Raw genomic sequence first — 13,936 nt, 5'->3', positions numbered from 1 at the left:
GGTTGCCTATCAACCTCCACACGAAACAAAAACTTCTCACTCTAGGCTTCAAGGCTCTCCATCACCTTGCCCCCTCCTACCTCTCCTCCCTTCTCTTTCTACTGCCCACCCCGCACGCTCCGCTCCTCCGCCGCCCACCTCCCCACCGTCCCCCGTTCTCGCCTATCCGCCCCCCCTTCTCGCCTATCCTGCCATCGACCCCAGGGCCACGTCCTCCTGCGGTCCTGGAATGTCCTCCCTCCTCACCTCCGCCAAACTAATTCTCTTCCCCTCTTCAAAGCCCTGAGAGCTCACCTCCTCCAAGAGGCCTTCCCAGACTGAGCTTCCCCTTTTCCCTCTGCTGCCTCTCTGCCCCCCCCCCTTCACCTTCCCTCAGCTAAGCCCCCTTTACACCATTTCCCTCTGCTCCTCCCCCTCTCCCTTCCCCTCAGCACTGTGATCAACCGCTCATTTGTATATATTTTTATTACCCTATTTATGTTGTTAATGAGATGCACATCCCCTTGATTCTATTTATTGCTATTGTTTTGTGTCCGTCTGTCTCCCCCGATTAGACTGTAAGCCCATCAATGGGCAGGGATTGTCTTTATCTGTTGCCGAATTGTACATTCCAAGGGCTTAGAATAGTGCTCTGCACATAGTAAGCGCTCAATAAATACTATTGAATGAATGAATGGTATTTGTTAAGTGCTTATTGTGTGCCAGGCACTGTACTAAGCGCTGGGGTGGACACAAGAAAATCGGGTTAGACACAGTCTCTGTCCCACGTGAGGCTCACAGCCGCAATCGCCATTTTACAGATGAGGCCCAGAAGTGAAATGTCTTGCCCAAGATCATACAGCGGACAAGTGGCAGAGCTGGGATCAGAACCTATGACCTTCGGACTCCCAGGCCTGTGCTCTGTCCAACTCCAGAGACCTGATCACGTTTTATAACATCTGCTTACCAACAGCAGGAGGGGTGTGCAGGCCCCCAACCGCTTCCAGAAAAATAGCCTGCTCACTGACACTGAAGTAATATCGATCAGTCATGTAATTGAATTAATTGAACACTTACTGTGAGCACAGCACTTTACTGAGCACTTGGGAGAATATAAAAATAACACAGTGGTAGACACATTCCCTGCCCACAATGAGCTTAGAGTTTACAAGGGGAGAAAAACATTAATATAAATAAGTTATGGCTATGTACACAAGGCCTATCGACCTCCGCTCCAAACAAAAACTCCTCACTCTAGGCTTCAAGGCTCTCCATCACCTTGCCCCTTCCTACCTCTCCTCCCTTCTCTCTTTCTACCACCCACCCCGCACGCTCCGCTCCTCTGCCGCCCACCTCCTCGCCGTCCCTCGGTCTCGCCTATCCCGCCGTCGACCCCTGGGTCACGTCCTCCCGCGGTCCTGGAACGCCCTCCCTCCTCACCTCCGCCAAACCGATTCTCTTTCCCTCTTCAAAACCTTACTTAAAAATCACCTCCTCCAAGAGGCCTTCCCAGACTGAGCTCCTCTTCCCCCTCTACTCCCTCTGCCATCCCCCCTTTACCTCTCCGCAGTTAAAGCCTCATTTTCCCCTTTTCCCTCTGCTCCTCCACCTCTCCCTTCCCATCCCCACAGCACTGTACTCGTCCGCTCAACTGTATATATTTTCGTTACCCTATTTATTTTGTTAATGAATTGTACATCGTCTTGATTCTATTTAGTTGCCATTGTTTTTACGAGATGTTCTTCCCCTTGACGCTGTTTAGTGCCATTGTTCTCGTCTGTCCGTCTCCCCCGATTAGACTGTAAGCCCGTCAAACGGCAGGGACTGTCTCTATCTGTTGCCGACTTGTTCATCCCAAGCGCTTAGTACAGTGCTCTGCACATAGTAAGCGCTCAATAAATAAATAAATACTATTGACTGTGGGGCTGAAGGTGGGGCAAATAGAGGGTCCAAATCCAAGTGCAAGGAGGAGAGGAAATGAGGAATTAGGTGGGGGAAGGCCTCTTGGACAGGATGTGCTTTGAAGATAGTGAGAGTGATGGTCTGTCATATGAAGGGGAAGGGTGTTCCAGGCCAGGGGCAGGATGTGGGTGAGGAAACGGAGGTGAGACAGAAGAGATCAAGATACAGAGAGCAGGTTGGCATTAGAGGAACGAAGAAAGCAGGCTGGGTTGTAATTAGAAATCAGAGGGCTAAGGTGGAGTGGACAAGGTGATTAGGTGTTTTACTGATTTTACTGATCCTTGGTAAAATGATTTACCAAGTATGGAAGCTGGAGGAAGAATGACAGGTAGTAGCATGAGGATATTACGATGAACTAGCTGAAAAAATAAGTGAATACACTTTTGTCCATAATTACAGGGGGCTGTTGAGTTGATATGCCTGAGGGTGATGTGAATTAATCCAAGAAGGCATCCTGAAGGAGGTGGGATTGCAGGAAGCATGGAAGATGGGGCGAGATTTCAGATAGTGGATAGAGCATGGGCCTGAGAGTCTGAAGTAGTTAGGAGGTGATCCTGAGAGGAGTGAGGAGAGTGAGTTGGGGAGTCGTGGGTGTTGAATGGAGAGAGCTGGGGGAGAGTCAAGGGCCATTTCTGCGCAAGGCAAAGGTCTTTCCTTCTAGGTCACTGTCCATTTCCAGGCAAATGACTCCTTACACAACACAAAGCGAAAACAAGCACCCACCCTCGCTGTGGCTGCTCCAGCCTTAACATTTCAGCCCACGTGTAACCCAAGCTAATTCAGCTCATAACTCGCCCAGAAGTCCCTGAATTGGGCTCCTTTTTCTGAAACTGAAACTGAACCAAGCCCTCTTCCCCCCGCCCTCGTGAGCACAGGAGGATTCTGACCTACTAGTATTAACGGTTAGGGACATTCAGACACTTATTCAGGGTCTGTCCATCAGGTCTGACACACAGCTTTCCCTTCTAAGGCTGGCTTCTCCTCCAACTCTCTTCCCCCTTCCCCTTCTCTACTCTCAAACTCCCTTTATGACTAAAATTTGAATTTCTTTCTAAACAATAAAATCTTTCCAGGACAAAACCTCATTCTCCCATCTGGAGAGGCAGCATGGCTTAATGGGCAGAGCAAGGAACTCTGCCAGCTGCCTGGGATGTGACCTTTGGCAAGTTACTTTTTTTAAAATGTTATTTGTTAAACGCTTACTGCGTACAAGGCACTGTTCCAAGCGCTGGGGTGGATACAAGCTAATAATAATTGTGGTATTTGTTAAACACTTCTTACATGTCAAGCACTGTTCTAAGCACTGGGGTAGATACAAGATAATTACATTAGACATAATCCCTGTCCCACAGGAGGCTCACAGTCTTGATCCCCATTTCACAGACGAGGTAATAGGCACAGAGAAGTTAAGTGACTTTGCCCAAGGTTACAAAGCAGACATGTGGTAAAGCTGTGATTGAACCCATGTCCTCTAACTCCCAGACCCCTAGTCTTTCCATTAGGCCATGCAAGCTAATCAGGTTGGACCAGAGTCCATTTCCCACATGGGGCTCCCAGTCTTAATCCCCATTTTACAGATGGGGTAACTGAGGCACAGCAGACAAGTAGCAGAGCCAGAAGTAGAACCCAGGTCCTTCTGACTCCCAGGCCTGAGCTCTACCATCCTATAGGCCACGATGCTTCTCTACTTAACTTCTCTGTGCCCTAGTTTGCTCGTCTGTAAAATGATAGCATGTGAGTCTTATGTGGGACAGGAACTGGGTTCAAGCTGTATTTGCCTCAGAACTTAACACATAGTTAGTGTTTCATAAATACGAATAATAATTAAGGTGAACATATCTGTCTCTCTCAGAGTACAAGCCCTTTGAGGGACAGAGGCCACCAATCAATGCCAATAAATATCAGTATTTATTGAGCGCAGAGCACTCTACTAAGCACTTGGGAAACACGCTCCCCACCCACAAGGAATTTACAGCCTACGCCTTCGTTTAGACTCCCTGGGTTAGGCTGTGTGCGAGGGGTTGGTGGCCAATTAGGGGTTACCCAGTGGTCGCATGGGCAGAGCTTCTGCAATGATGTAGGAAAACCAGCACTGGCGCAGCGTGCTGTATTCAAACAATAATAATAATAATAATAATAATGTTGGTATTTGTTAAGCGCTTACTAGGTGCCGAGCACTGTTCTAAGCGCTGGGGGAGAGACAGGGGAATCAGGTTGCCCCACGTGGGGCTCACAGTCTTCATCCCCATTTTACAGATGAGGGAACTGAGGCCCAGAGAAGTGAAGTGACTCGCCCACCGTCACACAGCCGACAAGTGGCAGAGCTGGGATCCGAACTCATGAGCCCTGACTCCAAAGCCCGTGCTCTTTCCACTGAGCCACGCTGCAATACAATGTCGGAGGCAGGGGGACGTTCTCTAATCCAGCCCCCGCTGCCTAGACAGAACATATTCTCACCAACTCAGAGGGAAATCCAGGTCCTGTGGCCTTTTTGGGGTGCTGGCCCTCCTCGACCCCAGGGAAGAGGGGGTCATCTACTCATGCATTCAGCTGCAAGCTGAAAGCACCATCTCCAGAAACATCTCCATCTCCCGTTTTATTTGCATGCTAATGGTCTGAATGGAGAGGAATGAGGGGATCACCAGCAAACCCTGAGGGGAGTAACAAAGTAAAGGCAAGGCTAATCGCCTTTGACTTCAGGGAGCTGACAAATCTCCTAGGAAAAGGATCTCATAGGTTTCCCCTCTAGCCCTTGGGCTATAAAAATACCTTTTCAGGAGTCTGGGACCCAGGTCCACAGAAGCTTGCTTTAGTGCGCCCTTAAATCTCCTTATTTTCCTCTTCAGCCAAATTACTACCGTTAATACAATCACTCATCCTTTCCTGCCTGGATTATACTGCATCAGCCTCCTTGCTGACCTCCCTGCCTCTGGTGTCTCCCCACTCCAGTCCACACTTCATTCTGCTGCCCAGATCATTTTTCTATAAAAGCGTTCAGTCCATGTTTCCCCACTCCTCAAAAAAACAACCGTTACCAGTCGATTAGAGAAACAGTGTGGCTTAGTGAAAAGAGCACGGCCTTGGGAGTCAGAGGTCGTGGGTTCTAATCTCAGCTCTGCCACTTGTCATCTGGGTGACTTTGGGCAAGTCATTTAACTTCTCTGTGCCTCAGTTACCTCATCTGTAAAATGAGAATTAAAACTGTGAACCCCATGTGGGACAATCTGATAACCTTGTATCTATCCCAGTGCTTAGAACAGTGCTTGGAATACAGTAAGCGCTTAACAAATACCATCATTATGCCCATGTCTGCCCACCTCTCGCCCATGTCCTGCCTCTGGCCTGGAATGCCCTTCCTCTTCATATAATAATGATGATGGTATTTGTTAAGCAGTAACTATGTGCCAGACTCTGTACTAAGCACTCTCCCCCACTTCAAAGTCTTATTGATGGCACATTTCCTCCAAGAGGCCTTCCCTAATAAAGTCCTCCTTTCCTTTTCTTCCTCCCTTCTGCATGGCACTGACTTGCTCCCTTTAACTATCCTCCCTCCAGCCCCAGGGCACTTATGTATATATCTGTAATTTATTTATTTATATTAATATCTCTTCCCCCCTCTAGACTTAAGCTTGTTGTGGGCAGGGAATGTGTCAGTTATACTGTTATATAGCACTCTCCCAAGCCCTTAACAGAGTCACCTGCACATAGTAAGTGTTCAATAAATACAACTGATCGAAACTACCTCCAATGTTGCCTATCCACCTCCACATCAAACAGAAACGCCTTACCACAGGTTTTAAAGCACTCAATCACTGCCTTCTCCTACCTACTTCCCTGATTTGCTATTTCAACCCAACCCGCACACTCCACTCCTCACTGTAGCTCCATCTCATCGCACCCGACCCCTTTGTCCATGGCCTGGGTCAGGCCTGGAATGCCCTCCCTCTTTTTATGTGATAGACAATCATTCTCTCCACCTTCAAAGCCTCATTGAAGCCACATCTCCTCCAAGAGGACTTCTCCAACCAATATCTCCTCTTCTCCCACTCCCTTCTACAGCATCCTTACACTCGAACTGGCACCTTTTATTCACCCCTCCCTCAGCCCCACAGCACTCAAGGAATTTACAACCAATCTTCCCTCACTGGCTCCATCTGGTAGCCTACAGCTACCAAAACCTGCATGGCATAGAGGATGGAGCACCGGTCTGGGAGTCAGAAGGTCATCAGTTCTAATCCTGGCTCTGCCACTTGTCTGTGTGACCTTGGGCAAGTTCCTTTACTTCTCTGGGCCTCAGTTACCTCATCTGTAAAATGTGGAGGGACACTGTGATCCCCATGTGGAACAGGGACTGTGTCCAACCCAATCTGCTTGTATCCATCCCAGTTCTTAGTACAGGGCCCGGCACAAAGTAAGTGCTTAACAAATACCATAATACAGTTCAGAAGGGGTACCCTGATCTCTCCTTAGAGGCCAGAGAGGGTTCTTTATCCTGCTCAGACACACCCCACATTTCTCCTTGTGGGGACCTGGCTCCGCCTCTTAAATTCTTCTTTTTACCAGTTTTCTGGGGTCATCTCCCCTTGAAACCAGAGCAGGGTAACAACAACAAGTTTTAGACACTTTACATGTGAGAAGCACTGCGTTACATCCAAGAGAATCAGATTGATCACAGCCCCTGACCAACTCCAGCCAACCAAGTCTGAGGGGGAGGGAGAGCAGGTGTCTCATCCCTAATCAGTCAAAAGTACTTAGTGAGTGCCCAGTGGATACAGGGCACTGCACAAGCGCTTGGGAGAGTATTAGAAAAGATTCCTGCCCACAAGGGGATTACGGTCTAAGCAGGGGAGATTGTAAACGCTAAAATACAGTAGATAGAAGGAAGTAATCCAATATACATACTGGTGAGAGGTAGTGTTGCATTTAGTTGACCCAGAAGTGCTAAACTGGCAGTTGGAGAATATAAAATGGGGAGATAAGAAATCAAGATAGAGGGCCTCCTGGAAATGAAATTTCAAAAGGGCTTTGAAGATGAAGAGAAGGGTGGACTGTTGGGTGTGCCGGTGAAGGGGTGAAGAGTTCCAGGCAGGAAGGAAGGCATGAACAAGAGTTCTGAGGGGGCAGAGAAGAGACCAAGGTACAGTGAGACGCTTAGTTTGAGAGGAATGAAGAATGTGAGCTGAGGTGCAGTGAGAGAAGGTGTAGTGGATAAGGAGGAGGGAGGGAGCTGAACAGAGTGCCTTAAAGCCAATAGCTAGTCAGTTGTATTTATTGAGCACTTACCGTGTTCTAAGTGCTTGGGAGAGTACAGTACAATATTATAACAGACACATTCCCTGTCCACAACGAGTTTACAGTCTAGTCAAGAGTTTCTGATTGATGGAAGGAGGTACAGGCAACCACTGGAGGGTTCTGAGTAGTGGGAAGCCATAGGCAGAGCAGTCTTTTAGAAAAGTGATCCAGGCAGCAGAGTGAAGTATGGAATGGAAAAGAAACCAGGGCTCAGTGAAGTTAAGTGACTTGCCCACAGTTGTCCAGCAGGCTAGTGGCAAAACTGGGATTACAATCCGAGACTCCTGACTCCATGTTCTCTCTGGCAGGCCACACTGCAGACGTCCCGATTCCCAACATCCCGATTCCCAAAGGAGCATTAGTCATGGCAAACAAGATCTCAATCGTCTCCGGTTACACCAGGCTGCTTCATACCCAGGCATCCTGGCCAGCGCCTGCCAAGCCCAGAGCTGACCAGGGGACGCTTCTTGCGGGCTTTTCTCCAGCCAGTGGGGAGGGCTGAGCAGACTACTTTCTGGGGCAAGGCTTCAGGCTTGGAGCTCAGTTTAAACAATACAGAAGGAAGTCTGTGTTGCTCCCTAATAGGGCCTTCAGGAAAGTTCAAGGACCATATGTCTCCTCACAGCCAGCTCAGAAACTGCAGCTCCTCAGCTGAGGAGAGTGGAGTCCTTCCTATTCTGAACAGCACCTCCACACTCAGGAGAAACTCACAAACTCTCACCCTCTAGACCATAAGCTCGCTGTGGGCAGGGAATGTCACTGTTTATTGTTGTATTGTACTTTCCCAAGTGCTTAATACGGTGCTCTGCACAAAGTAAGCACTCAATAAACATGACTGAATGAATGAAAACTCGCAAAATCCCCTGTACCCACACTCTACCTCCACCCGGCACCTCCTCTCGGACTTAGAAGGGAAGCAGCCTGACCGAGTGGAGAGAGCATAGGGCTGGGAGTCAGTTCTAACTCCAGTTCCACCACTTGCCTGCTGCAGGACTCTAGGCAGGCCACTTAACCTCACTGGGACTTAGTTGCCCCATCTGGAAAATGTCTTCTCCCTCCCTGTTAATCTACGAGCCCATGCAGGACAAGGCCTGTGTCTACCTTGTGTTCTCCCCAGCACTTAATACAGCAAACACAATTTGCACAGACCAACTACAACACAATTCCTTTGAGAGTTCAGTCCAGGGAAAATCCTGAACATGGGGCTCTTTATCTCTGGCCTTCAGGCCTTCATCCATAAATATCCGGGTGGCACCTGCCCCTCCTGTCCTGAAAGAGGAGGCGGAGTCCTGGGCTTCCTGCTTCCCCTGCTGGGTAGCGGGATCCATTTCCAGAAGCTGAATGGAGTGTCTGGCTTTTTTTTTTTAATGGTATTTAAGCGCTTACTATGTGCCAGGCACTGTTCTAAGCACTGGGTGGATAGAAGATATTCAGGTTGGACACAGTCCCTGTCTCATATGGGGCTCACCAACCTTAATCCCCATTTTACAGATGAGGTAACTGAGGAACTAAGAAGTTAAGTAACTTGCCCAAGGTCACAGTAGACAAGTGGCAGAGCTGGGATTAGAATCCAGGTACTTCTGATTCCCAGGCCTGGACTTTATCTCCTAGGCCATGCTGCTGGCTCCAACTATCTCCTTTCAAAGAGGTCCCTCTGGCTCCCTGATCTACCGTAGCCCTTTATATGACCGCACACAAGGTGGTGACAGAAAATCCATCCGATACTCCAGCCACTCTACCTCCCTCCTGCCCCAACACAGACCTCCTTTACCTATATGGTCTGCCCCAACATCTCTTCGTGGCTGCTCTTCCCTCCGTGCTCAAGGATCCCCACCCTAAGGGCTGGGGAAAAGGTCTCACATCCTTAGCTTCAGCCCTAAGTTGTCTTGAACATAGAGAGGACTGGTCTCCAAGACAACCTGTAGGCCCACCAGTAAATCAGGACTAGGGTGAGGGAGGAATAGTTCATCCTTTGCATTCCCTGGGGGTGGCTGGGGAGACCCCACGGGGTCCTTTTTTCCTTAGTCCCCTGAGAGATGCATAGGCTACTTCCTGGGACTCTCCCAAGTGCTTAGCACAGTGCTCTGCACACTGTAAGCGCTCAATAAATACAACTGATTGGACTGGCTTCAGAATTTCAGGCAGGAAACAACCAGACGCTTATTGAGTCGAACCACTCCCTCATGGGCCCACCAAATCAAGAAAAAGGTTAACAATGATGGTATTTGTTAAGCATTTACTATGTGCCAGGCACTGTACTGAGCACTGGGGTGGATACAAGCAAATCGAGCTGGACACAGCTCCTGTCCCATGTGGGCTTCACAGACTCAATCCCCCCCCCCTTTTACAGATGAGGTAACTGAGCCCCAGAGAAGTGAAGTGACATGCCCAAGGTCACAAAGCAGACAAGTGGAGGAATAAGGATTAGAAGCCACCACCTTCTGACTCTCGGGTCCACGCTCTATCCAGGACCCCATGCTGTTGAGTTGGATGGCAGGTGCTAGAGATATCAGTTTCACACCTGTGCAGGCTAGTCTCTATTACCTGCCTCCATCTGGGGCCACTAGCCCAAGGCAAACACAATACAACACACGCTGGTGAGTTAAACATCTGGCATGGGAGAGGTGGAGGGTGGGCAGGTGAGGGGGACGGGTCTGGTCTCTTTCCATCAATCAAGCAATCAATGGTATTGACTGGGAACTTACTACGTGCAGAGCACTGTACTAAGCACTTGGGAAAGTACAAAAGAGTTGGTGGACACCATCCCTGCCCTCAAGGAGCTTACAGTCCATTGGAAGAGCTTAAAATCAATCAATATTGACTGAGCACTTACTGCGTGCACAGCACTGTACTAAGTACATGGGAGAGTAATATACCACAGAGGTGGCAGTCTCATTCCCTGCCCTTGATGAGCTTCCAGTCTAGATTCCAGTCACTTATAGTAATGTCTGCCTCCCCCTCTAGATAGTGGGCTCGTTGTGGGCCGGGAATATGTCTGTTGTGGTATTGTGCACTCCTAAGTGCTTAGTTCGGTGTTTTGCACAAGGTAAAGCGTCAATAAATACAATTGAATGAATGAATGGAGGGGAAGGAAGCTTACAGTGTAGCTTCATAACAAGCAGGCTGCAGGAGCAGTCGACATCCTCTCTCAAAACACCAAGCATAACTAGACGGGGGAGAGTCGAGGTGGCAAGGCAACCCTCCCCTGCGGCATGATGTAGTGGATAGAGCACAGGCCTGGGAATCAGAAGGTCAAGGGTTCTAATCCCGTATTTACCACCTGCCTGCCGTGTGACCTTGAGCAAGCCACTTCACTTCTCTGGGCCTCAGTCACCTCACCTGTTAAATGGGGGTTAAGGCTATAAGCCTGAGACGGGACAGGGACTGTGTCCAATCCGATTTGCTTGTATTCCCCCCTGCGCTTAGTAGAGTGCCTGGCACATAGTAAGCGCTTAACAAATACAGCGATTATTATTATTGTTAGGTGGTCATTCGTTACCTGTTGGGAGCAAAGCGGATGCGACTCCTCGGGGCTGACCCCCCAGCCCAGGTGGCACCTTCTGAGAGAGGCCGAGGATTCCGGCAGGGAGGCCCGGGGCGGGCGGGCGCCGGGACAGGCCGGACCTTTCTTCAGGAAACAAACCCCCACTCCACCCACCTCCTCAGGAAAGCTCCGGCCACCACGTCAAACAAAAGCCTGGAAAAGCGGCCCTCTGTCCTCCACGGCAGCTCTCGGACCTCAGCCAACCTTGGGATTCCGGATGAAAGACGGAAGGCGGGAAGGGGCGGTGGTCCCCAGGCAGCTCGGTCACCCCAGTGGGAGCATCCAACCGCTGGAAGAGCCCCATGGAATCCAGTGCCCACCCTGCCCACTCTGGGCAAGCCTGGCAGAAGCCGGGTGGAGGGGAAACTGCCTTGCACAGGCGCAGAGAGGGGAGGGGATCACCTGGCAGGTGTGGCCGTGGCTCCCGAAGCTCACCTGGCCCCAGTGGTCAGGGTGGGCAGCAGGCCAGTAGCCCGGGACTCAATCCCAGCAGGAAAATCCACACAAGACCCCCTCCGACTGACCACCCCGAATGACCTCCGTCCGGGGAGAGAGGCAGTCCCAGAGAGCAGGACAAACACCCCCTCCTCCTCACGGCCCGCTTCCTTCATGGAGGAGGGCCGGCCTGCCGGCCATCCAGCCCTCTGCCCGACTCCCGTGGGGGATGCTGAGCTCGGCTCCCTCCTGTGCCCATCTCCCGCCACGGGCATCCCAGCAGCCCGGGCACAGAAGAGAGGCCAGGCCAGCCCAGCCGTGCCTGCCTGCGACGACAATGAGCCTGTTCCTCATCGCCCTCAGTGAGGAGGCAGTACAAAGCGCCCCCACCCCTTCTCCCCATCTGTCACTTAGCACAGGCAGAGAGAAGGAGTGACATTTAAAGGGACAGGCCCCCTGCTCGGCTCCCTCCCAAACCTGCCATGAGCAGGCGCTATAGACCAGGAGCATCCAGTGAAGGGGCATCCCAGGGGCTGACCCTGCAGAGCCAAGCAGAGAAGCGGCATGGCGTGGTGGAAAAAGTCAGGTCATGATTCTAATCCCAGCTTCACTGCTTGTCTGCTGTGTGACCTTGGACAGGTCAATTTGCTTCTCTGGGCTTCAGTTACCTCATCTGTAAAATGGGATTGAAACTGTGAGCCCCAAATGGGACAGGGACTGTGTCCAACTCCTTTTTCTTATATCCACCCCGTGCTTAGTACAGAGTTATACCACAATTATTATTATTATTACATTAACTAGATCATCAGTGGAATCCAGGGAGCTGAAAAACGAGAAGGGTGGGGGACTCACTCCATTCAGTAAATCTTATTTGTTGTGCACTTACTGTGTGCAAAGGACTGTACTAAGAGCTGAGAGAGCACAATATAAACAGAGCTGGTAGACATGCTCCATGCCCACCAGGAACTGGCAGGCTTCTTCCTCCCTGGAAGAGCATTCTGATGCAAGTAGATTTTCCTTCCCTAGTTGTTTTTGAACAGGAGAGACCCTATAAACCCTTCTGCATTGGTTTAGACAGTAAGCTTGTTGTGGCCAGAGAATGTCATATAGTTATAATGTGGTTTTGGAGTCAGAGGTCATGGGTTCAAACCCCGGCTCTGCCACTTGTCAGCTGTGTGACTGTGGGCAAGTCGCTTAACTTCTCGGTGCCTCAGTTCCCTCATCTGTAAAATGGGGATGAATACTGTGAGTCCCACGTGGGACAACCTGATACCCCTGTGTCTACCCCAGCGCTTAGAACAGTGCTCGGCACATAGTAAGCGCTTAACAAATACCAACATTATTATTACTATCCCAAGAGTTTGGTACAGTGTTTGGCTAACAGTAAGCGCTCAATAAATACAATTGACTGACTGGGAACAAGAAGGAAGATGGCATAGTGGATAGAGCATGGGCCTGGAAGTCAGAAGGTCATGGGTTCTAATCCCAGCTCCACCATCTGTCTAAGTGATCTTGGGCAAGACACTTCGCTTCTCTGTGCCTCAGTTACCTCATCTATAAAATGGAGATTGAGACTGTGAGCCCCACGTGGGACAGGGACTGTGTCCAACTAAATTTGCTTGAATCCATCCCAGCATCTAGTACAGTGCCTGGCACATAGTAAGCATTTAACAAATACCATCATCATCATCAAGGCAGGAGATACAGTAATTTTATCAGCCCAAAGAGGGAGGGGTCTCTCCTGTCGCCTTGCCCACCACCACCAGATTATACAGTGGGCAGGCAACAACTACTATGCATCAACTGCACTCTCCCAAGCATTCATTCATTGTCGCATTTATTGGGCACTTACTGCATACAGAACCCTGTACTGAGCACTTGGAGGAGTCCAATAAAACAATAAACAGACCCATTTCCTGCCCACATTGGGCTTACAGTCTAGAGGGAGAGACCCACATTAATATAAATTATAGACATTTACGTACAGTGCCTGAAACATAGTAAGCACTTAAATACCATAATTATTATTATTATTATTACATGTACGCTATGGGGATGGGAGAGGGATACTGCTACAGCCCAAGAAAGAGGGAGAACAGGAATCTTATCCCCATTTTACAAATGAGGATACAGGCCTAGAGAACTTAAATAACTTGCCCAAGTTAAAGCCACAGACTTGTGGCGGGGATGGGCATAAAAGCCCAACTCTCGACTCTCAAGTCTATGCTTTTTCCACTAAACCACGCTGCCTCTTCCTTAGGGAACCATTCCCGGAAACAGGAGCTGCTTAAAAATGGGGCCCAAAAATCTGGAGAAGAGCCTTTTCTAACTTTGCTGGCAAGGCCCGGCTGATTCTGGGGTTACCTTCTGGAGTCGAGGAGTATCTCAGTCCTGACTCCCAGCCCCTGCCCACCTCTCACATAAACTCACATCCTGCCTGGGCCTGCCAAGTCCCTAGCATGGACCTCTGCTTTTCTCGGTGCCAACGATACCCCCAGCGAATGGGAGGAAGTCAGCAGGGGGCACTTGCTGGCAGAGCTATAATCATCATCAGCTGAGCTGGCCAAGATGCTTACAAAGTTATCGCCGCAGTTGTTTACTGAGCTCCTACGGAGTACGCTGCCCTGTGCTGAACATTTGGGAGAGTACAGCAAAAGCGAGACACATGGTCGCTGCCCTCGAGCTTTATACTCTAATGGAGGAGCAAGACTTAGGTATCTACAT

The 13,936-nt window shown here is 49.8% G+C and overlaps 1 protein-coding gene across 2 annotated transcripts in view; it reads right to left on the bottom strand.

Moving 5' to 3' along the window:
• MIB2 (MIB E3 ubiquitin protein ligase 2) overlaps positions 1-11,543 on the bottom strand; it is a 42,688-nt gene extending 31,145 nt beyond the window's left edge. For both annotated transcript variants that reach the window (XM_029065675.2, XM_029065676.2), the window contains exon 1: positions 10,733-11,543. The gene's annotated coding sequence lies outside the window, so the exon portion shown is untranslated. The remainder of the gene's footprint in view (positions 1-10,732) is intronic.
• Positions 11,544-13,936: the final 2,393 nt, after the last annotated feature.

Source organism: Ornithorhynchus anatinus, chromosome 5 (assembly GCF_004115215.2).
Source record: "Ornithorhynchus anatinus isolate Pmale09 chromosome 5, mOrnAna1.pri.v4, whole genome shotgun sequence".
Taxonomy (NCBI): Eukaryota; Metazoa; Chordata; class Mammalia; order Monotremata; family Ornithorhynchidae; genus Ornithorhynchus; species Ornithorhynchus anatinus.
The sequence above is the reverse complement of the archived record's forward strand: the minus strand, read 5'-3'. Positions and strand labels throughout refer to the sequence as shown.